We start from the raw sequence: 27421 nt of genomic DNA on the forward strand, positions 1-27421 counted from the left end.
ATAGTTCTCAAGTTTCTTCAGTTTAGTTTTTGTTTGTTTTTTGTTATTTTTTTGTGGTTTGGGGTAGGACAATATTGGACTGAATGGACCCAATTATCCCTTTAATTGAGGAGATGGGAGCCATTGCCCTCTGGTTTTCCACATCTCTTAGACAGTTGGGATTTTAGCGTTATTTTTGCTTTGCACTTGTTATTTGATTAACTCAGGTCTAGGGATGATGTCATGCCAAGTTGGCTGAATCCACCGGCTTGCATGGAAACTCTCAGAGACGCCTCCAACCAAGCTACTGATTCGGCCCCTCAAAGTTACCTTTGGTTCGGCCACCTGGAGTGAGAGACGGGGTCGGGAGCTTCTCCAGGGCTGACTCATGAGTTCGGACTCAGTTTCCCATGCTGTTCATTTGGGTGGTCAAGCAGAGCCAAAGCGCACTCTGCCTTAGATTTCCCCCACTTCTGTCTAATTGGGCATCCGAGGGGCAGCGTGCCTACCCAGGCCACGACCGTAGCACCGGGACCCTGCCGGGACAGTCTGTTGGCAGTGAATTGTTTCTGCGATCTCTCGATGATGCTTCAGATCCCGCTCCCCGCTGCGGCCGCTTTCATCTTCAGTTCCCTGCAGAGTCTGGGGGTTAATTCAGAAGACCTTCCAGGGAGGGGTGTGCTCAGCCAGGACAGTTTAAAATCCTTACCAATAGCTCCCACTCTTCAGGGGTGTTCTTCCTGATATATTTTTGCATGCCCAGTGTGATTTAAATACTCTCCCCAACCCTCATACTTCCACTGCCCCCAGCCTCCCTCCCAAAAAAGAGCTCTTGCCAGCCAATAACCTTAAGGGGAAAACCCCACCTTCTCTCATTTCGCACAGCCCAGCCTCACCCCACCCCCACCTTTGCTCTTCCCTTCCCACGTCTGCCGAGGGTTTAGTGTCCGCAGCGACGCCCTCTGGCTCTCTCCTGTACGGCTTCGCTTTACTCTGGGAATAGCAGCCCCGATGGATTAGAGCAGAGACTGGAAAACTGGGGGTGGGGGGCCATATCTGGCCTGCTACCTGCTTTCCTGTGACTTACAAGCTAAGGATGGTTATAACAATTTTTAAGAGTTGAGGAAAGAAAAAAAAACAAAGAAAAATATTTCCTGACCCATGACAATTATGTGAAATTCCAGTTTCAGTGTCCATCAAACCAAGCGCTAGTCGAGGGTGACCATACCCGTCTGTTGAGGTATCATCAGCTTTCACGCTGCATCTTGGCGTTGAGTGATTGCAACATGGCCCACAAATCCATTTGTTGTCTGGTACAAAAACTGCCAGACGACAACCCCTGAGCTGGAGAGTTGTGCAAGTCTTGATGGAGAGAGAGGAGAAAAGAGAAGAGGGTCAGTCAACATTCACTTTAGGGGAAGGACATCAGTTGTGACGTGAAGACTGTCAGGGACCAAGAGAAATGGAGAGGCGCAGACATCACTTAGAGTCAGGGGAGAGAAAACAGCTGTTGCTGTCGAGCGGGAGTGTCTCTGGGCACTTTGAAAATGCAGTGGGAGGGTGGCAACTTTAGTCTCAGCAGAAGGTGGCAAGGATGTGGCCAGCAGGAGGACACAGGAGATGAGTCTGTCTAGCTAGCCTTTGCGGTGAGATGAATTCAAGAAAGCTGTTTCTGCTACCTGGAGTGTCTGATTCAAATTCCACACCCCATGAATTCCTGAGAGGCAGAGGACGTGCAGATGGGCATGCCACGTGAAACACCCTGGCAGAGCTAGTGACGTTCCAGGAACGTGTTGTTCAGGACTATGATCTGTCATGCCTTCATCGGCTCGCACTATGTAAGTTATAAACATCTTTATCACCAAAGACTTTTTTTTCTGGCGAGAAATTAGGGCTCTGTGGTTTTATTGGTAGGATTGGTGCCGTCTCCTCCTCGCTCTGTTCACTGCGCTTTGCTCAAAAAAAAAAGCCAAGCCTGCCTTGGTTGGTGAGATTTGCTGTTCAAAACCTAGAGGTGTTTATACACGCATAATTGCTCCTTTTGCTTTTCAACCTCTGCCCCCAGAGCTGTTTCATGGAGTTTTAGTCTTTTATTTTGAGCAGATACTCCTGTCAATTCCTTTTAAGTCAGTGCCACGATTTACAAGCCCAGAATCAGTCGTCCTCCTCAGGGATGCTGACAGAAAGGAGAGAAAGGCTCTTCCTTCGCTCCTTCTCCAGCAGAGCCTCAAATGCTGTATTTTGAAAATAGAAAATACATGAGAATGAAATGGCACATAGTCTGCCAAAAAAAAAAAAAAAAAGCACTGGGAGATTTGGGGGTGAGGCAAAGCAGTGGGTGCTTGGGGTTGGGGTACTTGGGTCGTCTGTGACCTGTTTTCAAAAGGTCATGGTGAGGCGGTTTTCTTAGGGTCATTGAAAATAGTCAGCTGCACTTGTGTATCACATTTATTTTACTGAAGGAAGCAGGAAGAGGTGGGGCGGGGTGGGTGGGGGGTGGTACAGGAAGGGGTGAGGAGGATAAAAGCACAGACTTCCAAAACCTAATCAGGATTCACCAGGATCCATCCATGTCTGGTCAAATGCACTTCTGGAATTTTTCAACCAGATTCCTTTACATTTGGAAATTTAGCGCATATTGGTAAAGATTTAAATATAAGGCATAACATTTCAATATTAACTGGTAGAGCTAACTTACCAATAGACTGGATTCTACCCGGCAATGATCTGACTACATCTTTGTAAAAAGTTAAATACAAAGTATGGCTAAAACCTGCAGAATTGCATAGCTGAGAAATACACATTGAATCCAGATCACCCGCAATTCGTGCGTACCTTTGAACTATATTAGCATGATTTGAATAGGCTGCAGTTTACTCTTATGAATAAATCAGAAGGCACATTGTGTGGTCAGAATAGGTTTATTCTTTTAAACGTAATCCTAAAATGGGCGGTTGTTCCTGTCTCCCACCACCACGCCCACCATCCCTTCTTAATACTGGGGATTGAACTTCCGAAGGCAGTTCAAAGGCTGTTAACACCAGGGCATAAAGGAACCATAGAATAGGTCAGAAATCACCACGAAGTATAGTCAACTCAGATAAGCTTCTCTTAAAAAGAAATAGAGTAAATGTTAACATGTTTTGCAAGCAGAAGGGTTGGGCAAAATACAGGGAGAGACCAATGTTCTTCTTGCCAGAGATTATGAGGAGGGAAGCAAAACGCTAACTGAGGATTGTTGCTATTATGTCTTGAATATCAGCTGTCTAGACACCCACTCCAAATAATACAAACTAACACACACGCAGAATAAATCCACCAACACTAGGCTCCGAGTCTAGGTGAACCATCTGAGATCTGGGTAGTGAGCAGTGTCTACAATGGTTATTCCAACCCGTTTATTCTGTCTGTGTGGTCTTGACCTCCAGCTGCATTTCAGAATCACGAGGGTTCAATTCCCAGGACCGTGTGGGGCTGAGAAGCCTGCCCCCGTGCCACAAGTCAGAACAGTTTTCCTTTCCTTCCGCCGCACTGGGGCCCTTCTATTTTTCCTCTTTAATTGGTTGGGGAAAGAACTAGGTTCTTGTGATGTTAATAAGGAAAATGAATCTTTACCCAAGGTAAAAGCAGCCATGCAACAGTCTGATGGGCTGATTAAGTGATTGTCGCCAGGAGGAGACAGGGTCACGGTCCAAGCGGGAGAGAGCTTCAGAGCTACAGGGAACAAGCTGGGAAGAAAGCGACTGTCAAAATTAACCAACTTCAGGCTGAGTCCAGCTGCTTCTGCATCTCATTCCAGTTTTATTCTAAGTTACGGGAACTTTTTTTCCTCGTAGCTATTATCCTGCAACATGTGAGCTTTCGTGACTCTACAATGAGATACCAGGTTGAGATAAAATTAGCCACTGTGGACCATCCTTACCACCAGGTCTGTGGGAAACAGCTAATTCTCTGATTGGTTCATTAACCTATTTCTCCGGGAACTCTTATTGGAACCTATCCGGGGATCTCCAACTGTTTTGAAGTGAACACCTGGAGTCATGGCCCTTCACTGTTTAGGGTGGTGGACAGGCTTTTAGCAGAATGCAAAAGATGTTCCACTGCTGCCTTCCCCCCCGCACATTGGCCAAAATGTGAGCCTTTTCACTGAAGATCAGGAATGGCCACATGCCCAGAAGTTCTCTGTGAGTCTGGGTCAGGCGGGTCTGCCCAGGTGTCCCACCCAAACTCAGAACGAGGACCTGGGGGTAGAAGTTAGAGGAACACATTTTCAGCTCACTGCAAAAAGTGAAATAAGATGAAAGGGAAAAAAAAAAACAAAAAACCTGCCTTACACGTAGTGAGATTCTCGTTGCTAGAAGTGTTTACCTTCTTGGCCTCGATGTTTTAGAGCGGCTTTTCGGGGGGGAAGGTAGACCAGACAGACCCAAAGCTCGCCCTGACTTCATGGCTCAACCATCCTGTAGTCTAAATGGAATTTTTTTTTTTTTTTTTTGGTATTGCTTCCTGTGTGATTTAGTAAAATGTGCCCATCAGAAAAGGGGTTCCCATCAAAAAAGGAAAGAGGGGAAGGAGTCTTGGTGTTTTTCTTCTGTGGGGACACAGTGAGTTGGAACATTCCTTGTTCTGTCCCCTTCGTGACGTACTAGCGTGTGGCCCACAGGGATGAGCCAGACCCAACAAGCGGATAACTTGATACGAGGTGGTACAGACTTCGCAAGAGCGAAGAACTAAGAACAGTTTGGAACTCTTGGAACAGAAACCCGTGGGTGAGAGTGAGCGGGAGGAAGATTCCAGATTCAAAGGAAGACATCAAAGAGTAAGAGCTGTTGAAAAAAAAAATGGGATGCACTCCCTTAGTGCGTATAGTGAGGAGCTGGTCGCTTGAGCTTTAACAGAATCCACGTTTCCTCCGCGTCTGTGATTGCCGGAGTCCACAGTATGCACTCACGACTTTACATTAAAGGGAAGCGGGGCGCAGAGAGGGCCCTAGAGAGATGGATTCCGTTAGATATGCGTGGCGGGCGTTTTCTTGTCACTTGCTGTCTGATTCATTGTGGCGTCATGAAGAATAAATTGACGGAGGACGGGGAGATGTGTGTTCTAGGCTTGACGCTGCCACAAACATTCCGGGTGTCCTTGAGAAGTCGCCCCACCTTCCTGGCCTTGGTTTCTTCCCCTGGCTGCCAATGAGGGGGTTGGATCGCATAATTGCTTTTTAGGGTGTGATCCACAGACAGGAGATGCTTCTTCTTGGTGTGCAAATACATTTTATTGAATAGTTTACATAGGGCTTTTAAAAAGAAATACTAGGAAAAGCCCTAACTAGCTCGTCAAACTCCTGACCATGCCGGTATCATTGCTTAGGGACGTGGCAGGAGCAGGTAGGGATATCAGGCTTGAGTACATTTGAAGAGAAATATTAAGTAAATAACAGTGAAGATATTGCAAATATCACAAATGCAATATGTCACTGACTGAATTTAGAACACACTTGGATGAGATGGTCTCTGAGGACCTGTCTATCTCCAGAAATTTATTACTTTTGATGCAAAATCATATGCGTCAAATGGAATGGTCCACTCCGGCACAATCCAACCTTCCTCTCTTCTGTAAGGTCAGGGAGGGTCTCTGGGTGCTTTTTCCTGTCATCTCCACTTCACATTAAAGGGGTGATACAGCCAAGTGTTGGTTTAGCTGATGATACGTTGTTGAATTGTTGTGGTCGGTGGTGATTTTGTTAGTTAATCTGTCTGATTGCTCATCTCAGCTCCAGTTTAGGTCTGGTTTACCTGGAGAATCCTTCTGGGCCTTGAGAAACTTCCTTACATAGCCTGTATGATCAGGCTCGACTCTATCCATTATATTTATTGTTTCTTCATTAAAAAAAAAAAAAGAGAGAGAGAGATAGTGTTAGATTCGGGGAGACGGGAGCATGATGCTGAAGTGCTGAAAGCACACTGTTTTGTGTCCGTCTACCTGAGATCAAATCCTAGCTGATTTCCTAACCTCTTTGTGCTTCAGTTTCTTTACCTGTAAAATGAGAACACTAAATATGGCCTACGTCATTGGGTTATAAGTAAAGCAGTGGGCTCAGTGCCTCTTACAAAGTTAGAGCCCAATAAATGTGAGCTAACGTCACCATCCTCATCCCCCATCCTCATCATCGTTGTCTGGTACCCATGTGAAACAGAGGGCAATGGACGGTTGTCTAAACCAACTCCTCTTTAAGGCATTTCTGCTACCTCCAGTCTCCCTCTCACACATCTGCCTCCAATCCATCAAGCAGTTAACAGCATGTCAAAAATAACACCTACCCCACTATCCATCTCCCAAACAGAGGTTTGCTCTATAATTTGCTGGCATGTGGTGCTAACAGAGAAACTTCCTCTCTTACCTGGCATTGAGTCTGCTTGTTTTACCAAACGGCCCAAATGTACGTGGAAGTAGACATCTGGAAATGTTAATACAGCCTGATTGTGAAATTGGGGTTTACTACTGTGAACCAAAGTTTTGCAAACTAGACCTTTCAGACATACCCTGGGGGAGCCAAGAGATCTATGAGAATATATTTTTAATTCTGGGGATTTTTTTTTTAATAAGGACAGTTCAAAACAAAAGAAAAAAAAAACTTTTCCTTTGAAGTATTAGCATGGAATTCTGTTATTGTTGAATAGAATAAGACTTTAGTTCTTTTAAGCCAGTGTTTCTCCAAATAGGGACCACGGACATGTTCTTGAGGCCTTTGGTAGGAATCTGTACTTTAGGAAGGAATCTGGCATTTCTCACGTTTGAGGATGCTGCCAGGTCAGTGTCTCTTAGAACACCTCATCCTGGTCTCACTTTTTCTTACTCCTTCTCATTCCTTATGACTCTGGTTTCCAAGGGTCTATCTGCCTGGCTCTGTGCATCAGAGAATAATAACCCAGGAGGCTCGACTTTGACTCATTTGAGCAGCACACATGCCTTTTGAAGAATCAAGACTCTCACTGGTTGTCTGTCCCTATTCAGCCCAATAAACTTCACGACTGCCCGCCTTCCTTCCGTGCTGCATTTGCTTGACTCCTTGGAGCATGACCCATGGGTAACAGCTGGGGACTCTTTGCAATTCCCCGGCTCATCTCCTGGGTTATCAGGAGTCATACAGGGGATCCCAGATGTTCACCTAAGAAACAGATTTTGCATTTTCTCCCCAGTTGCCTGCCTAATGGGGTTCCATCTTATACCAACCCACGTCTTTCATAGCACTCTATTTCACAGGCTCTTTTTTAAGTGCTTGCCTTTATTACCTTTGGAAATAGGATACCATCATTCTGAAAACCTGCCAGTCAAAGTCGGGGATCATTGCTCTCCTCCGGCCTTTCCATCTTGCATTTCTGTGTATCGTGATCATCAGACCCGCAGAGGCTGTCTGACCATTGACCATGTCTGAGCTTTTCCCTTCATGAGTAATAAAGAAAGAAACCTCATGAAACAGCAGCGAGGAGAAAGTTAAGTCTGTCATCATAAACATTCTCAGGGTAATTAGAATGGATTAAATTATAAGAGAAAATGCATTTACTTAATCTTTCCTCTAATTAAAAAAATATCTCTAGTTTTAAGGAAAGTGTTTGTTTTTAAGAACATATTTTCATTGTGATCAATCAGGGGGAGGCCTGCTTGGTCCTCAAAGATAGGGCACAATGTCTGCAAAGAAATTAAAAGCTACCAGCCAGTGTTTCTTTGATGATTAAGATCCTAAGGGAGCCTGCTCAGCTTCTGCCATAGCTTTCACCATGGAATTCGCCACAAATGAGCTGATTCCATGGTCGTGGCGGCATCACCCCCTTTCTGCACCTAGATGGTTGAAGATGTGGTTGGCTCCTCTTGGTCAGCAAGTGTCAAGTGGAAAAATTAATTCAGCAGACGTGTATATACTTTTCCAGGTGAGCTGGGGTAACAGTCAAAATGAAACTGGCAGTTGACATGAGACGTGTCAGTTAGAACCGGGTCACGGTCTAACCCTTCCTGAGTTCTGCTCCAAGCCTGACAGAACCCACATTGCCCCGAGCCCTACAAGTCTGTCTCACCAGAAAGGAATCATTCACATCCTTCCTCCAACTTCCTGGCTCATCCCAACTGCAAAGCCCACTCCCCACTCTCGCCCCAAACATTTCTAGAAGTTTCCAAGGGTGTCACCCAGGCTCCTCTTTAGCGCATTCAGATTCTTCAAACTTTGTCCCCTCAGTGAGGCCTGCTGCCTGCAAAATTCAGTCAAGGGGAGTCCTCAGGACTTCCCCTCCTGCCGGGGTTCATGCCATGGCTACACCAGTCTCCACACAGAAGAAGAGATTGCACCCTGGGGAGCTTTATCAGCTGGTAACGTGTTCCTTTGAGGAAACAGCCCTTCATTCTTCGCCTACAACCCTTCTCCCTCACCTCAAGGTTTTGTCCCCAGGCTGGGCTGTAGAACAGACCACAGGATCCTTGCCATTTCCTCACCTCCCCTCATGCTCATACACCTTCTGTAGACCCAGGCTCTGAATCCCAGTGTAGCCTTGGGACCCCAGCATCTACACAGCTGGTTCTTTAAGGTTAAGCTCATTGAGATTAAGGGTTGCTTCCATTTTCAGCTCAACTGCGAGGAAAAGAGCCTCTGTGGCCTCCCACCTTCATAATAATTGTGTCCCAGGAGGGATGGAGAGGGAGCTGCTTCTGTATCCCCTAGACTCCAGGTTTCCAGAAGTTTCTGCCATGGCTCTTGGAAGTCACTCTAATCATGCAAGATACCCAGCACCATGTGGCCCAAATCACAAAAACCACAGCCTGCCAGACCCCAGAGAGAGGAAGGGTTAACCAACGTTCTAGAGACAGAAAGCGCCACAAAACTGCTGTCCAGGAGGAATTAAAATTGCTGGGAATCCCAGGCCATGACTTGCAAGTTTAGCCACAGGGGCACCTGGTCAAACTAGCAATGACGCTGGTTGGAGCTTGGCCCCGAAGGGTCATCTGTCTAAAGCTGTAGGCAGAGTGATGGGCTCTGGTAAGTGTGAATTCAATTTCTTTATTTTTAAAAATTATGCTTTAACTTCAAGAGGGATTGCCAGACTGCCCTGTCTGGTTGTCTAGAAATAGTGTCAGCGGGATAGACGCCCCCAAAGATTGTAAAATAACCACCTCACAAACACAGAGGAGACAATTTGTACCTGATTTGATTCCAACACATTAACAAGCTGTTGGTCACTGGTCACACTGCTGCCTCCAAAGCTCTCTAATGACACAAAACTCAAAGTGGTGGCTTGGCTTTGCAGAGAGCATCCTGGCGATAGACAGTGAGATTGTTTCTCCACGGTAGGTGTATGTGAGCCCAGGAAGGCCGAGTGTCATTGATGAGAACACAAACAGGGAGAGAGAGACTGAAGACAACAGAAGTGGTGAGAGAAACTAGCTGTTGCCTATTCATCCAGGGAGTGTGGGCAAGGCGAGGTCGGTCCCTGAAGCATGTTGCTATCAACCTCTCACCATCCTTTGAATATGAACTGATTTAACTGTTTCTTTCCATTTCATGGGGCCAAGAAAGATCTGGATCCTTTCACTTCCAGACCTGCTCTCTGGGGGTCCGATACAGGAAATGTTATCATATCATTGAAAACCCTCGCGCCCGAAAACAGCCTACCCAGAATTAAACAGCTTGAAACACATAATACACATCAACACCCTCACCAGACTCACAGTAGCTCCCACGTTCTGTCGATAGAATGTAACGTCTTTCCTCTTTGCTGTTAACGCGCATCGGCTGTGCTTTGCTGTTGTAGTTACCGTGCATTCGCAGGGTGGGGCTGGTGTAAGGAAATACGCAGAAAAAGGATTGAATGCATGAATCAGACAAGCCTGACTTCAAATCCAGCCTCCATCCGTTGCAAGCTGGGTGTGACCTTTGGAAATCTCTGTATCTCCAGTGAGCCTCAGTTTTTCCCATCTGTAAATGGGGAGTAATGATACCCTTGTCCTACTGCTGTGAGGGCTGCGCTTATACATGAGGCACTTAACACAGTGCTTGATATTCCATGAATGTTTGTTTAAAAGTCACAGACACCACATCTTTGTGGCTTTCCTGTAGTTTCCACACCATGTCTTCACGGAATGAGCAGCTGAGGAAGCAGTAAGGTGGTCTACAACTATGCATGGAAAGGAGCCCCCAGAATTTAGGGCAGTAAACCTCATGTGTTAACCCAGGTGTCTGGGCCCATCTTCTTATTTCACTCTTACAGGGACACCTGAATTCTGATCCTTTAAACAAACTTTTGGTTACCAAAGGGAAAAGGGGGAGGGAGGAATAAATTAGGAGTTTGGGGTTAGCAGATACAAACTACTATATATAAAGGAGATAAACAACAAGGTCCTAATGTATATATGACACAGGGAACGCCATTCAATATCTTGTAATAACCTATAATGAAAATGAATATATATATTATTATAGATATTTATATCTATATATAAGTATATAGATATATAATTGAATCACTGTGTTGTACACCAGAAACTAACACAACATTGTAAATCAACTAAACTTCAATTGAAAAAAAAAAGAAGGGAGAACGCAGGGACCACATGTAAAAAGCAAGGAGGGAGTTAGAAAAGGCCCAGTGAGGACCTGGCTGCCAGCTGCAGGAACGCGGCAGGGTGCTAGACATGGAAACAGGAGAGCCACGTGTGTATCACCGCGGGCCACGCCTGGGGTCCACACTTCCTCTCTCTGGATCCAGCTGAGCAATGGCAACCACATTCATTCATTCATTCCTCATGAAACATTTATGGAGCACCTGCTGCATGCTGACAGCCTCAGGAGTTTCCCCTCCTCTCCTCCAGGTGAGCCCCTGGGGCGGCCGAGGTGAGAGAGAATTGATTTGCAGAGGGGCAGACGACCACCTGAGGAACTCCAGACTTCCCCTGCCTTTGTGGTCGCAGGAAACTTGGCCGTTTCCTAACGCGACACGCTTCCTGGTGTTTCTGTCAATGGTTTTTATGTTTACTTTTTTTCCTTTTTTAATTGAAGTATAGTCAGTTACAATGTGTCGATTTCTCATATACATTTACTTTTCAACCCCATCCCTTGCTCACAGCCTCCCAAGGAGATCCATGTAAGGTTGGAAGCTTTAAACTTCAAGTGGTAGCTTAAATTCCTTTGTAACACAATGTAATTATATGAAAGAAAACAGTCAGGTATCAAACCATGTGGCTACACTCAAACGACTCCCTCATAAGTGTTAATATTTTCAACAACAGAAGACATTTAGTCAAATCAAATGAAGAAGGCAACTCATTAAAATTTGATTTTCCCTCCTATCCTTTTTTATCTTTTAATCCTCTGTCTAAGGCACAACTTGTTCCTTTAAATAACACTCATTAATTAAATCTCATCTTCTCGTAGCAATGTCTATACTTTTATGTATTGGGAAAACCGTTGGATGCTTATAATCTAATTTAGTTGGATGACTGCTTGGACATCTCTTAAGTAAGAAAACCGTGGGGTTTTCAGGTGGAATTACTAGTCAGGGGAGGGGGTGGGAGTAACCAGGTTCTCTTCTCAGTTCTCCCTGGCAGGAGCTGGTTAGACGGTCCTTTCCTCTGTTGGGGGAGTTAGCCTGGATTTGGATAATGAGGGCACTGTGAATTCAGCATCTTTGTTGACTGTGGGAAGGGGACGGAGGGCAAAACCTGTAGAAAGAGTTGTAAACTCAAATACCCCTCTGTGGGTGAGGCAAGGCCAGTGTACGTGAGGGCATTAAATAGGGTGTAAAACAGCAGGGAGGGGTAATAATCTGGAATGGGAAGGTTCCACCTATGGAGGGCAGACACGACGCACCGCCAGCTGAATGTGGCGGTGCAGAAGTGCCAGCCTAGTTTTGCCAAATTTTCCAATTCTTCTATGGAAGCCAGAGATCCGCATGGCTGTGCACGCTCTCCCAACCTTGAAATACTGGCAAGCAAGTCAAAATGTATGAAAATGATGTGCAGGCCATTCAGACAAGACCAGGGGCCAAACAGGGCACCCACCTGTGGCCACTGACCCCTCCAGTGCAAGGTTAGTGCTGAATGAGGAAACATCATTTGCCTGGGTTGAGACGAGGACAGCTTTGGCTGCTTTTCTTGGATGCCCCAACTCTCCTGGTGACTGGTTTAAACTGATGGGAGTCTCATTCCCATGATATAATGGTGACACTTGGCACTTACATGGTGAATTTTCTCCAAGGAGCTCAAAAGACTTTGTGTTGCCTCAGTCAACCTCTTGAGAAGCCTGTGAGGCAGGCAGGGGGCCATTGCCCCCAAACGCACAATGAGTAGCACCAGAAAGTGTTTTACCCAAGGCAGCTAGGGTGACTCATTGGTTTAAATCCATGGTCTACACAATCGGCATGTACGGCATTTAAGGCACGTGGGCAGAGCATCCATTCCTGCCTCCTCTGCTGCCCTTTCTGGCTCATCTTCCTCCCATCTGCTCCAGCTCAGCCCCAGATCTCGACGAGACAGGCCAGCCGAGCTAGGAACTAACTCCTGTCGTGCGTGTGAGTGTGTGCACGTCTGCGTGTGCATGCGTGTGCGTGCGCCCATCTGACTTCTCGGCAGGCCCAGCATGGTACATCCTCACCCATGCCAGCACGTCTCTGCAGTGGTCAGTGGTCTGATGCCATGCTCTGAAACGTTACTTTTGCAAATGCTCAAGACCTAGAAACTCCAAATGGGAATCTTCAGGATTCTGGAGGGCATGTATTTTACTAACAGTGTCTAAGTAATTCATGCTGCTTGGGGCCCCTGTGTCCCTTCCTCTTCCTTAGTCTGATAGAATTGCAGTGGTGGAGAAGTCCTTCCTTACAGAGCTGGCGTGCGTGCCCTGTCTTGGGCCACAGTGGATTAACGGGGAAAGACAGAGACAAGGGCCAGAGCAGTGCAGAGATCTCTGGGTTGCCTGGGGGAGAAGAGCCAAGAAAGTCACACTGACCAGCAGTGAGTGGAGCTCTGTCACTGTCATCATTTCTCCTCTGTGACTGGTTCAAGGGCTGTCCCACACCATCCCCCTGCCCAGCCCCTCTCCCCCCACCCCCTGGCTACATATGTGGGCATGTGCGCTCTCTGTCCTGCCTCTACTCAGGGGGGTTCCCTGGGCTTTGCAGGCATGACCCCGAGAGGAGACTCCAGTGCAGCAGTGTAAACCTGTTGATCTTTACCCCAGGGCAGCAGAGCACAAGTATCCTGCATTTTCTAGATTGCCTTGCTCTTCCTTCCAAATGATCTCCAGTCAGGCTACTGATTCCTGGGAACAGCTCCCGGCATGATAGTCTGCTGCGATCATTCACATTCTCTGCATGCGAGCATGCCATCAACATCCTTCAGAGGCAGATGCGGAACCAGAGGAACACCTGGCCATTTTAAATGCATGTGTGAGGGAGACTAGTAGGCTCATTTGACATTGGAGCTACAAGGGCTGTCATACCCACCAGCTTCCCGTCGGATCCTACAAATCAGGGCACTCTTCTTTAGAGTCAAAAAAAAACAAACAAACAAACAAAAAAAAACGTCTTTTCCAGGGATGAACATTTTAAAGACCCCACAGAAAAGCACTGGAAATCCCTTGTCCATCTAGTCTGAGCCACGGTCGATTAAGCATCCCGCGTTAACTATGATGTTGTAGCTCGTCCCAGTAGGTCAGAATCAATGCTGAATATGTTTAAAGTATGTAGAAGAAAAGAGCGATTTCTTTATATACCTGCGTACAGCTGAACATATAAAGAAATGGCTTTTTTGCTGCCTTGGGAGAAATTGACTTCTGCATTCCATGTGGCTATTCAGAATGGACACTTGCAAAGGTCAGCCAAGGCTGTTCTTTTTTCTTTTCTTTTTTTTTTGTTATTGAGTTATAGTCTTTTTACAATGTTGTGTCAATTTCCAGTGTAGAGCACAATTTCTCAGTTATACGTGAACATACATGTATTCATTGTCACATTCTTTTTCACTGTCAGCTATCACAAGATCTTGCATATATTTCCCTGTGCTATACAGTATAATCTTGTTTATCTATTCTACATATGCCTGTCAGTATCTACAAATTTTGAACTCTGTCTGTCCCTTCCCACCCCCCGCCCTCTTGACAACCACAAGTTTGTGTTCTATGTCTATGAGTCTGTTTCTGTTTTGTATTTATGTTCTTTTTTTTTAGATTCCACATATGAGTGATCTCATATGGTATTTTTCTTTCTCTTTCTGGCTTACTTCACTTAGAATTACATTCTCCAGGGACATCCATGTTGCTGCAAATGGCATTATGTTGTCGGTTTTTATGGCTGAATAGTATTCCATTGTATAAATATCCCACATCTTCTTTATCCAGTCATCTATTGATGGACATTTAGGCTGTTTCCATGTCTTGGCTATTGTAAATAGTGCTGCTATGAACACTGGGGTGCATGTGTCTTTTTGAAGTAGGGTTCCTTCTGGATATATGCCCAGGAGTGGGATTCCTGGGTCATATGGTAAGTCTAGTCCTCGTCTTTTGAGGAATCTCCGTACTGTTTTCCACAGTGGCTGCACCAAACTGCATTCCCACCAGCAGTGTAGGAGGGTTCCCTTTTCTCCACAGCCTCTCCAGCATTTATCATTTGTGGACTTTTGAATGATGGCCATTTTAATTCTAGCCAAGGCTATTCTTTATCTCCATTCATAATGCCTCTCAAAATATCATCCAGACAAATCATCATTTGTATTTTTTGAACACAGACACATACCTTTGGGGGAGCTAAAGGGGTACCATGTTGGAGACATTTCTGTCTTAAAAGCCTCAGGGTGATATTGTAGAAGTTCAGAAAAATCAGGGTAGCCACTGACATCCTGTAAAGCCCAAAGTGCCCTGTGGTCCAGTGCATAGAATGACAGCACAGGTGATCGTCACCATGGGTCTGCCCTCAAATTCGAGCCTACCTGGCTGAACTGGCCTTCTGGTCAAATTGACCCCTGAAGGCAAACAGTGCAACTCAGGGAGGCTTAGGAGGGCAGACGCACTGGTCAGCAGAGAGCTCAGCCCCCTGGAGTTTCTGCTCAGGTTTCAGAAGAAGCTGAGATGGAATTCCAGGTTGAGTTAATACCCGGCCAGACCAACAGGGCACTTTCTATGCATCTCATGGATCTCAGTTTACTGGGATGGCTTTACCTTGGCATGTAAATTTCTGCACCCATCACCAGGGAGACGGGGTTACACTAAGTAATGCAACTTTAAAATATTTTCTGAGCAGTAAAAGCAAATGATTACAGTATTATAAAATCGTGTCTTTTAGGAGACGTTAAAATGTTACTGATTGCGGAGAGGTAAAAAGCCACCAGCCAAGACTTCAAGGCAAAAGAGGCAGAGTCCCTGAAAACAGCACAAGGCTGATACAGAAAGAAGGAAGTCAAAGCCACATTGGGAATGACTTCAGAAGTTAGCAGTGCACATTGCTGGGGGGGTTGCTTTTCGTTTGTTTTTCCTCCCAGGCTGTGGCTTCACCCCTTCTTATTAAAACCCTGACAGTGGTTCCCAAGAAAGATGCCCTCTAGCAGGGCGGGTTCCTTTGGGTTGGTCAACCCTGGCAGCCAGCAGCAAAAGTGCTAACTAGAAAGAGCCTGAAATGATCACTTGCCTTGAGCAGGAAGCCAGCAGGTGTTCGGTGGGGGCTGGCTGGCTTGGGATTCGCTGGGCGCGACCCTCTCAGCCATTTCAGAAGAGAAGCCACATCGCACCCGAGGAGAACAGTTGGGGAGGCAACAGTGAGGAACCACCATGAAGTAGCTTAAAAAACACTGTGTTGCTTAGCTGTCAGAACAGCCCGTTTGTTAGAAGCTGAGAGCTGGGTTCAAAGGAGGAATAAGCAAAGGGAATGAAGGCAGGGTTCCCCCTGAGTTGCGGAGCATGAGGGCTTGAACACAGGGACCTGCTGGCCTGCCATCTAGCACATACGTTGGAACTGGGGCAGAGTCACCCCCAACAGAGTGCAGAGTGGCTCCTTGGGCGGGTGTGAAAAAAATCTTACTCTGTATGTGTAAAACACAGATACGTATTTATACATATGCAGTAAGTAAACAGATCTATAGAGTGTATCTGTGGTGTTAACATTTCATAATGGGGAGAGGAATTAGAAGGAAAAGTTCTAAAAAAAAATTTATACGGAAAAAAAAAAAAAAAAGCTGAGAAATGTTTCTCTGGTAGAAGAGACAGTGGATGGGTTTGTTTCTAGAACCGCCGTAGGAGTGGCCTCAAGCATCTTTGCTGAACGCACGTGGCTTAGGAAGTTTTCTGCCAATTCCCGCTTCTGCCTTCATCCCCCACCCCCTACCCTCTGCCCACTGCCCGCTGACTGAGGCTTACATTTAATCAGTTTGGGTTGAAATAAGGAGACGGGCCACATAGCTGATGATGTATATATGCTTTGAATTTGCAGACTGACTGAATTCCTGTTTCAGATCATAGCTAATAGTTGTCAAGCACTGACCATAACCTTGGCCAACCCCAGAGCTAAATTCTTAACGTATCCTCTGTCATCAAATCCCCACATCAGGGGGAGGGTATAGCTCAAGTGGTAGAGTGCTTTCTTAGCATCCACAAGGTCCTGGGTTCAATCTCCAGTACCTCCTCTAAATAAATAAACAAACAAACAAACCTAATTACCTTCCCCCACCAAAAAAAAAAAACAAAAATCAATGTAGAAATAATTGGAAAAAAAAATCCTCACATCAGTTTTGTGGGGTGGAACCCATTGTCATCAGCATTGTATACGTGAGAAAACTGACTCAGAGAAGTTGAACAATCAGAGTAAGTCCTCACTGTCAGTGATGGGGAAGTGAGTTCTAAACCCAGGGCTACTTAACAGAGACCAGGCGTAACCACTACACTGTTTTGATACCTGCTTTGACCCCCAGTAATTGCAGCAAGAGGGTTACCTGAAGGCGAGTGATGCATCAGGGAGCCACCCCTCACCTACTGGTCAAGGCATCTCCTGCAGAAGCGTCTCTTCAGTGATGGCCGGGGTTGGGGGGGCGTTAGTATGCTTGGGGTTCTTGGCTTTACCAGTGCCCCCAGGCCAAAGGGCGCCCTCACTTATCTCAGGTTGTAGAAGTGACTCACTGCCCCCCAGCACATGCGTAATTGGCCAACTTCCCTAAATTTCCGTTGACTTTCTGTCAGAGTTCACATTTCCACCAACTTTTCATTAAATTAATTATTCAAAACAATTCAGAGTTAGCGTTCTTACAGCAACTGTAACTCTGCCACGACTATATTAAGGCGTAAATTGAACAGCATGTTTTGCAATAAAGTTAATTTTGTATTCACCAGAGAGCTGAGTTATAGTTGCTGTGGGAACCATCGTTTCGGATCGTGTGACTTCGGTGCATTGAAATTCTCAACCACAGCATTGCACACCATAGCATATTTTGCATGGACGCTTAATTTGCTTCACACCGTGGTCTGGCTGCCTGCAACGTGGAAGGCCCGTCAGGGACTAGCATAGCAGCCTTCTAGTTTTTCCAGCATTTTTACTTATTCTGGTACCTGTGACATTTCTCAGAGAAATCACCAAGAAACCAAAATGGTTCCTGTTGTCGACTGAAATAAATGCACAGCCTAAAAGTTGAGAGTTATATTTTTATTCGGCGGGAGGACTCTAGCCGGGATGGCAGCCTCTCAGATGGCTCTGAGGGACTGCTCCGAAGAGGTAGGGGAGGAGCTAGGATATATAGGAGCTTTACAGCAAAGACCAGGTAGTCAGAACTTGAAAAGATTACTTGTTGACTAAAGAAAACCAGGCATCTCAAGTTAAAGAATTTAGCGCTACTCTATGTATGGGAGGAAGCAAGCATTTGGGCTCATTGAATTCACTCCTTTGACAAGCACCTAGCTACCTAGGGCCAGTATCCTGTCCTTTTCTTATTCTGAGTCCCCTCAGGCTGCAGAGGTGGGGCTGTGGGCTGGTCCTCACTGCGGCGGGGGGGTGGTGGCAGCGGCTGATGACTTGATGGCTTCAGCATTCTTTGTTTACTGACATGGCTTGCAGTATTTTTCACTCACACTGTTTTATCTTTAAGATGCGTTTTGGAGAAGGGACTGTCCTCAGCAGCACAGTGAGAGGTGCTGGGTCTCAGGCAATGTCGACTAAAGCAGACGATGCACTTGTACTCGTGTGGAGCCAGGCTTCTCATCCAAGCGTATTTTTGGATCTGTGCTGTATTATTCAGTACACACAGGGTGACCTCTGAAAGCTCCAAGTCCTTGCGTGTGACATTAATCATGCAGGCATGCACAGCCATACATCAGAACTTACTGGAGCTCCGGAAAAGCTAAACAACATTTCGCAGAGCCACCTAAAACCCAAGCATCTCTAAATCAAGACGCATTGCAGGGCCTCACTAAAAGGTCCGTTCAGCAGAACTGAATAGAACTCGGGCTAAATCCTGGTGGCGCAGAATTGGGAACATGTGCCAGGGTAAAGACAGAGGCTTGTTTAGGGGGACGAGCAGAGGGAGATGAAACTCTGAGATGGTTAGAGACGTGTGCGTTCCATCTACAAGGATTATCGATTTTTGGAGCTTTATTGGAAAAATCAGTCATGCTTTCTGCCTCCCGGGGATTGCTCTGCTGCACTTCGGGAGTGTGTATGCGTGGAAACCCTGCAGGTTAGCAGCTGAGTAGCAACTCCCATTCACCATTCAATTATCCATTTAGCTGAGATGTGACTTAGCAGAAACACACTGCTGTTTTGCATGTTTAAAATGCATTTGAAAGGAGGGATTTTTGTTTCTCTGTAAATGAGAGGATTTCCGAGAGGAAGCTCTTGCCTTCCTAAGGGCACACTCATTATGCAAAACTGAAGAATAGCAGCTGACAGTAGCAGAGGCCAGATTGCTGCAATTCTGACAACCTTTCTCTCCTCTCAGAAAAGAAGTCTCTGCATTCCTCACACCGCGCCACACATAAGTGCACCTTTTGAGGGATCCAGACTGACTGCAAAATTTGATAAAGACCCTACCGTGCCCAGCGACTACCCGCCAAGTCCTTGATCAGCTAAAAACTGTGTTAAGAAAAGGGCTGGAACACTACACACAGATAGGGTTTCAGAAGAGCCTGATACATCCCTGACGACTCAGGGTTACCTGGGCCACGCGGATGGGAAGGGGCGACGACGGAGGCGCTGGATTCGTGAGTTAGGGCAGGGCTGGGAGACGCTGTGTCAGCAGAGGAGAGGAAGGAGGTGAAGGAGCGGAGAAGAGATGGAGTGGTTTCATTGTTTTGGTACCAGGCAGAAAGTAACATAAAACAACATAAAATACGGTTACTGTATGAGGTCATTTGATATGCAGTGTTTTGAGAATGAGCCTTCAGGGATTTTGGAGAGATTGTTTGGTAGGCGAGTCTTGATAGATCAACAAATAGAAAGATAGGTTGATTGATAGATTAGATAGATAGACAGACAGACAGACACAGACAGATAATGGATAGCTGACGGATGGATGCATGGATGGATGGGTGGATGGAGGTAGCTTTTTCTAAGTGCGTTTGAGTGCCACAATTCAGGTGCATCAAGCTGACCCACAGCCATAAACAGAATGCAAAGGGGTTTAAAGTCCAGGAGTACTAATCTGGGAGGGTGCTTGGGGGTGTTCCAGAGAGGTCTTGATGCCAAGATGAACTAGACAAAGCTGGCAGAAAGCGTGCGGCCTTGCGGTCTGAAGTCATCATGTTAAGAAAGTCAGGAAGTTCGTTTGCTGGAGCTGTTCCACCTTAGACCATCCACCCGGAGCCGAGGGCCGGGGCCTGGGAGATCCCGTGGTTCTCTGCTCTCCTCCACTCATGATGCCCTTTCCTTTTACCTCTGCGTGTCATCTTTAATAAGGAAAAGCAACTTGGACAGGAGGGTAGAATCAGGGCAAAATCCAGCCTCCTCAACCCCATTTGTTTGCTGACTCCCATGAGAAGTTTAATTTTTTTGCATTAACCAGAGCACTATTTTATGGGCAGTGCATTTTATCCTCTGCTTTTGTATCTTAGAATTCGTTCCTTGGAAGGGATGTGTAGGGAACCCTACACCCCTAGAGAATGAACCATGCCGCAGGGAGCCGTGGTAGCCGGTCACCTCTGTGCTCTGCCCCCACCACCACCATGGCTTACCAAGACTATCCCTGTGGCCTCCTCCTGGCCAGCCTCCCAGAGTCTTCCCTTGCCCCATCCCCAGCAAAAAGGGATCTTTTAAAACTTCAAGTCAGGTCAGGCCACTCCTCTTCTCAAAATACCCCAGTGGCGCTTTTCACTCGGAATAAAGCCATTATCCTCAGAGTAAACTGTGAGGTCCTACAAGGACCTGGCCCCACCCCTTGCCCTGTCCTCACATTGTCCCCTTGTTCACTCTGCTCCAGCCACACTAGCCACCCTGCTGTCCCTCCAGTACCCCAGGCACTCTCTGCCTCAGGGCCTTTGCACGTACAGTTTCTTCTGCCTGGATTATGGTTCCCCTAGACATTGGCATGAATCCCCGACTCCTTTCCTTAAGATTTTCCACTCAAACGTCACCTTATCAGCAAGAACTTCCCTGACCACCCCATACACAACAGCAATCCTCATCACACACCACCCCCATCACGATCCCCCTTCCTCGTCTTATTCTTCCACCTAGCAATTATCACCATCTGACACACTGTTAATTTCTCACTTGTTTTCTATGGATCTCCCCTGAATAGGTTGTAAGGTCTTTGAGAACACGACTTTGTCTCTTCTGTTCTGCGTCTAGGAAGTACTTGGCATTTGGTAGAGACTCAGCAGATAGTTATGGAACGAATGAAAGAATGAACTCATTAGTTTCTTCCAGAAATTGGCATATTGTAACAACTCCACAGGTACTTGCTGTTGGGTTGGAATTTCTCCTGTAGAAATCCTTTCATTCCCTGATTCCCACACACTAGACACAAGGGTGGGGGTAAAGCAGGAGACCCAGGGCCACACGCTCCTGGGGACCTGCAAACCCCTCAGGCAGGAGGGCACGCAGCAGGATTTTCTTCATGGCACACTGTCCACTTCTCAGCTTCAGAGACTCCACCGTGGCTGTATTCACACACTCCCTCACACTCGAAACCCTGTAAACCCCAAATGGCTGTTCATGAATCCACACTAAGAAAACCCACATCTCCACCTCAGCGTGTTCTCCCCCTCAAGGGAAATCTCGGTGGGAAATGAAGTTAAAATCAGAAGATGGGCCAGGAAGCAAGGAGTCAAAGCAAGGAGTGTGGTGTTCCGAGGCCCCTTCTCCCTGCAGGCTCCTCCGTACCCAGTTAGAGGGGCTCAGAGTTGGACGGGCCTGGGTTCAAACCCTCAAGCCACCGTTTGCCATGAATATGACCCTGGGCAAATTAATTAACCTCTCTGAGCTTCGGAGTTTTCAGCCACAACTGATGGTCACAGTCATACTTGATATGGCCCTTGAAATGGCCCCCTAGAATAACGAGGAGGTGACGCGCTGAGCCCCTGGTCTGCGTGCGCAGGTGGCACGGGGTCCGGTCCGGCGGGGCGCGCTCACTGCTGAGGGGACCTGGCACTCCCCTGCCCCGCGGCTCCCCTTCCACACCCCAGCCAGACCCCTCCTCTCTGTGGACACACATTGTTTTGGAGCCTGAATGAGAAGGCTGAGCCGTGGGGCCCTTCCGTTTCCTCTCACAGGCCTCCTGTGTTTTAAGGGGGAGTCTGTAGATAACGTGTCTCGCCCAGTACGTGCCGGTCTTCCTCATGGAGCTCTTGGGAAGTGACTTCGCTTTTCTCATTTCTCTCTCCGTCTTTGGAGGGCTCCTTCCTGGGGTCTGTGCTCTGCTGCCTGTGCCGGTCTCGTGTATGTATACTCCCTCCCCATCCATCGCCAGTTCAAGTGCAAACCAAAAGCTCTCCTAAGCCACACAAGACCCTGCTGCTACGATGTGAGATTACTTTTAATGACAACCGTAGTAAGAAGAGCTGTCAGTTCTGGGACATTTACTGTGCGCGTGTGTACGTGTGGTTCACACGTCAGCTGGCTTTATGTGCATCAGTACGCATTAACAGTCATGCTAAGTGTGTGACGTGTATTCTCTTTGAAACTCCAACAACCTTCTAGGATAGATACTCTTATTGCCCTGGTTTCATAGATGAAGAACCTAAGGGAACAAAGAGCTTGCAATTTTGGGCCCAAGGTTATGCAGCCAAGGGGTGGAGCCGAGAACTGAACTCAGGCAGCCTGGATTCAGAGCCCACTGCCTCCGCCTCTGTAGGGCCGCGCGGTTCCTGGGCTGCCCAGGGGCCTTGGCCCAAGCAGGCAGCAGGCACTGCTGGGGGGCCCGACACCCCCACAGGTAGCTCGATATAAAAGTCTGTGCCCTCTCTCTTGCCCTTGGGCGGGGGCGGGGAGGTGGGGGCTGTTCACCTCCATGACCGCCCATGAAGAGCCCAGTCCTCGCTCCCTGTCCCTGGTGATGTCCCAGGCGGCCTGGGACGGAAGGGGTTCCCAGGACTCAGAGCTTGCAGTGCTAAAACCAAGACAGTCCCGGGCAAACAGGGATGGTTGGCTCCCCTCTTTGAGAGCAGAAACTCTGGAGGCCCGTCTGATGCCTGACGTCGGATCCTGGCTCCACCCCTGGCCAGCTGTGCAACTTTGGCCAAGTTACTTAACCTCTCTGTGCCTCCACTTCCTCACCTGTACAATGGGAACAATAATAGCACCTACGCCATAGGGTGCTTGTAACAATTAAATACGCCAGTGCATGGGAGGCCTATGAGAGAGTGCCAGGCACACAGGCATGTCTGTATGTATTGCTGTCATTATATTAAAAGCTTCCTAAAACCCAGAGTTACGGTCCTGGGGCAGATTCTTTGCCCGGCGCTTTTAACATCTATAAGAAACAAACATTTAGTGATTTCCTTACGTTTTGTAACGTTGTGCTGGAAACGGCAACAACAGAGGAATATATACGGCAATTTATCATTGGCCTGGCTTTACACCAGTTAAAAGAGAGCCGTCAGCCCTGTAGAAAGTAACAAGTCCGTGCCCACAGGCCTCCTAGGTGTTATTTGTATTTTTATGACCCTCCTGTGGCTATACGGATGCTCAGTGGGTGTAGAAATTGGATGGTTAGAAACAACAAATAAGAAATCAAAGTCGTGCCTTTGTCCCTATTTCCATAGCGAGCAGGTACCACATTCATTAGTTGCTGGACAGCTGTGGGAATAAGCCACATGAGCTACAACTTGATTATCCTCCAAGAACCAAATTAAACCGCTGGGCTTTCTTATTATTGTCATCCCTGCCTTTATGGAACTCTTGTCACCCTCTTAATCTACCAGCGTGCCCCTCCTCTGCCTCACTGGGTGCTCCGTCCTGTCCCTTTCAGGCAGAAGGCATCAGCTGCCTGCAAGTCAAAAGGCATGGGTATCACTTGTCCACAGCCGCCGTCACCAGCTTGGCTTCAGACCCGGTGCCGCAAACCAGCTGTTTCTTCTGCTGGGGGAGGTGTGGTCCATCCCGGGGCTGGGGGACGTGGTCTGTGGGAAGCTTTTTCCCTTTACCTGGCTGCCCAGTCAAGAGCGCAGTGGAGCAGTGGGATCAACACAGGGTTTATCTGTGCGTTTGTTTCACAAATACCTTTCATGCCAGGCACTGGGAAAGCAGCCTGTACAACAGCGTCAGAGTCTTTGCCCTCAGGAGGCTTGGAGGCTTTTAGGAAGATGGGCATCTACCCACAGGTTCTCAACCTCAACCGCTCATGGGAACCACTTGGGGAGCTCAAGAAATCAATACACTGATGCCTGGGTCTCAACCTCAAAGACTCTGATCTGATCAGGGTGCAGCCCAGCATGGAGATTTTTCAAGGCTCCCAGGTGTTTCTAACATGCAGTCACGTTGGGACCCATCCACTGCTGTAAACAAAGGATGAATAGAAAGATGGTGAGCATTTTAAAAGGAGTAGGCGGTGCTGTGAAGTCATGTGATGGGGGAGGAGCCCTGAGCTGGGGAGTCAGCAAGCCTTCCCTGAACAGGCGCTGACGAAAGCCAAGGTGAGTGCAGGGAGCAGAGTTTAGGGAGAGGGATGTGCAAAAACCCAAAAGGAGGAGGGTCCAGGCTGCGTTCTAGAACAGAGCAGGGCAGCGTGGCTGAAGGTCCAAGAGCAGAACCTCAAGTGACAGATGAGAAGGGGAGAGATGGGCAGGTCGCACAGGGCCTCGGAGGTCCTTCTAGGGAGTCAGGGCTTCATCCTAAAGCAGTGCTTCTCACAGAGCAGCCGTCAGAACCTGCTGGAGGGCTTGTTAAAATGCATGTTGCCGGGCCCCACCCCCCAGAGGCCCTGCATCGTGAGTCTGGGACGGCATCCAAGGATGTACTTTTCTGACAAGTTCCCAGGGGACGTTGCTGCTGCTGGTGCCAGGACACACCTTGAGAAGCACTGCTGTGATCTCAGGCAGGGGGAGAAACCCGAGGTATATCTTCAGCGGGTTTCAGCGTGGCTGCACTTGGCGTGTGCCTTAGCAACCCGCCAGTATGCGCTCATCGCTACCCACAACGCCCTCCTTTGACTGGGTGAAGTTGGATAAAGAAGGGTGATGTTCCAGGGGAAGAAAGCAGGCGCCCCACCGCGAAAAGCACAGGCTTGTGTCGGACCCCAGTGCTACCGGGTGACAGTGATTCAGTCCTAATTCTCTAAGTAATTGACGTGGGAGTTCCCTCCCAGTTACTGCTACCTAGGCGCTCAGTTTCCTCCCCTCGTAATCTTCTACTTTAAAAAAAATTCGTAAGAACTTGAAGCACCAAAACAGTAAAAAATAAAATAAGATTTATATTTTTTTCTGAAGCCAAGGCTGAGCCCCACTGCCTTCCTTTTCCCAGGCAGACAGAAATGGTGCTGATCAGTGGGAATCCAGGTGCATCCAGGAAACATGCAGCCTTGATACCTGGATCCAAATGCGTCTCACCTCATGGAAGCTCTGCTGTTCCTGTGGCTGCAGGGGTGGAGGGGCATGATTTCTGCCTCACGAGCAAAAAAGGAGCAGCTGACAACGGAAAGGAGCACTGGCCTTGCCCGCCCTCCCCAGCATACTCGCCCCTATGCAAACCCTCAAATACATACACACACGGCTGCAACGATGAGGAACATCTGCCCCCGGGTTTTCCGAGTCTTCTCTGACAAAGCAGGGGCAGCTGTTACAGCTCAGGTTCGTGGCTGAGCGTCCACGCCAGTTTGTGCCTGGAAACAAGTCTCCCTCCTGCTCACGCAGATGAGCAAGAGGACAAGCCTTGCTGTGTTCTGGGGACCAGAATGCTGCTTTGGCAGCCTCCTAAAATTAGCTGGAGTTTTTCCCCAGAGTGTCTCGAAACACCAGATTAATTCTCTGAACATTTGCCACTGCTATTTAGTATAAATGGCCACCAAAGCCCTGGTGATCCCTGGTCCCCAGCACCTCAGCTGTTTTCAACTCTAAAAGAGTTCTGGAATGCAATGGCAGTCTCTGTGATGTATTTCCAATCTTCGTCTGCTCCATAATTCCAACAAGGCACAGCTCTCAGAAAATAGTGATGTTTAAAATAGTCGGGGGAGGGGGGTTCACTAATTAAGTTTACAAGCAGAAGTACAACGCTGCCCCAAAGAAAAGGCCACCCCGTATTTTACTTTCAACTCTCCAGCCCCACAGAATCACCTTTAGCATAAGTGGGTTTCCTGAAAACACTTGTAGTGGCATGGCTGGATTCCTGGAGCGGGGCAGGCAAAGAGGAATGAGGATTTCCTATGATGTGATATAATCACGCACGCAGGACACCCCCAGAAACCTCCGTTTTTTTCATTTGAAATAGGGTAGACTCTTGGGCAAAAAGAAATGACCTTGCCCTTCAAACTATGCCCCAAAGAAAAAGGCTACTGCTAGTTTTAATATTTGTAACATCGACAATTAAATCAACACGAGCAACTGAAGGGGTTCGATCTGTGGAGCATTTACGACGTGCCAAGCTCTCTACTAAAATCTTAGCCTTTTATCATTTCCTTTAACCCCTCTGATCTCTGTATATAGTGAAGTGTTACTATCCTCCCTGTAAAGTCATTCACAGACCTTGGCTGCATGTCTCTTACCTGCCAGCTATTTTTCTAGGCTCTGAGGATACCTCAGGGAACAAACGAGGCAAAAATCCTAGCTCTTGTGTGGGTTGCATTCTATTGGGAAGGACAATAAGTAAGATTCATTAGCGAGACATACAGTTTTTTGAACGGGGGTGAGAGATGAATCGACCAGTTCCAGGTCAAGAGGCAGAGCCAGGTTTTAATCTCAGAACTCTGAGTCCAAACCAAGCCGAGGTTTTCCTCTTGATTCAGAAAAGACTTTGCACAGGGGCTTAGCTCAGGCTGCGGCAGCTCCCCTGATGGTCTCTTGAACCAAGTGGGGACCGATCTGTCGCTTCTGCGGCTTTCTTTGTCATCTGTCTGCATTGACATGAGGCCTGTTTTGGGTTTTCCCTTGCCTTCCCATCTCGGCGGATCCTCGCTGCTTTTCTAAGGTGTGCCTGATGTTGAATGGTAAAATCCTGCTTCTTTTTCCACATCCCTTTTACAGTATGAGCCACTTATTTCTTCCTCGAAATGGCTGCATGTGGTAGAACATTCCTGGATGCTTTTTTAGAAAAGCCTTTTATGGTAATTATAGCTTGCTTCAAGTACATCCAGGCTCCCCTTTTTACTGGGCTGCAAACGTTTGGCTCTTGCCTAATTTTTGTTAAAGCAGAAAGCCTGCCTACCTGGTAACTGTGTCGACGGATTGTGTGTGTGTGTGTGTGTGTGTGTGTGTGTTTGGAATTCTCTGTGTAGAAAAGTCTTGGAAACTGTTCCTTTTCCGCTCTGCCAAGGGCATCAGAGATGCTGATTTCAGTCGGAAATCCTACATTCATTCATCCCCTGACTATGTGTCGAGTACTGGCAATCCAAAAGTGAACAAGACTGACTTGGCCCCTGCCCTGACAGGTTTGCATCATAACAGAAATGCCCAGATGTCTGCACAATTCTAGGGGCCCCGTTCAAACCGTAGTTAATGACGATGTGCACGTTTATGACAACAGTCTTCCTGCAGGTGACAATAAAATGTCTTCAGGAAGGGCTGCTAGCCAGGCAGCTGTGACTCGGGGTGGTGGGTAGGAGGGGACAGGGTAAGGTGGGGCAGAACAGGGCAGGATGGGATAAAGGCACCATGACAGTGGTAGCTAGCCTGGGTTGGGGAGCTTTGGAAAGGCTCCCTGGGGATGACTTGGGTGAAGGATGGGTTGAAGTTAGACGAGAAAGTAAAGGCTAAATGACTTCAGTCTACACAGAGCCTAAAGTGGTATTGAGAGAGGCGGATGTGGTGAGAACCAGTTCGTGTAAGACCTGGAAGCCAGGTTCCGGACTTCAGACT

The 27421-nt window shown here is 47.5% G+C and overlaps 1 protein-coding gene across 4 annotated transcripts in view; it reads left to right on the forward strand.

Annotated features, from left to right (window-relative positions):
- TENM2 (teneurin transmembrane protein 2) overlaps window positions 1-27421 on the forward strand; it is a 1175656-nt gene that overhangs the window by 1045714 nt on the left and 102521 nt on the right. The window lies entirely within an intron of this gene.

The sequence above is a fragment of the Camelus dromedarius genome, chromosome 27 (genome assembly GCF_036321535.1).
Source record: "Camelus dromedarius isolate mCamDro1 chromosome 27, mCamDro1.pat, whole genome shotgun sequence".
Lineage (NCBI taxonomy): Eukaryota > Metazoa > Chordata > Mammalia > Artiodactyla > Camelidae > Camelus > Camelus dromedarius.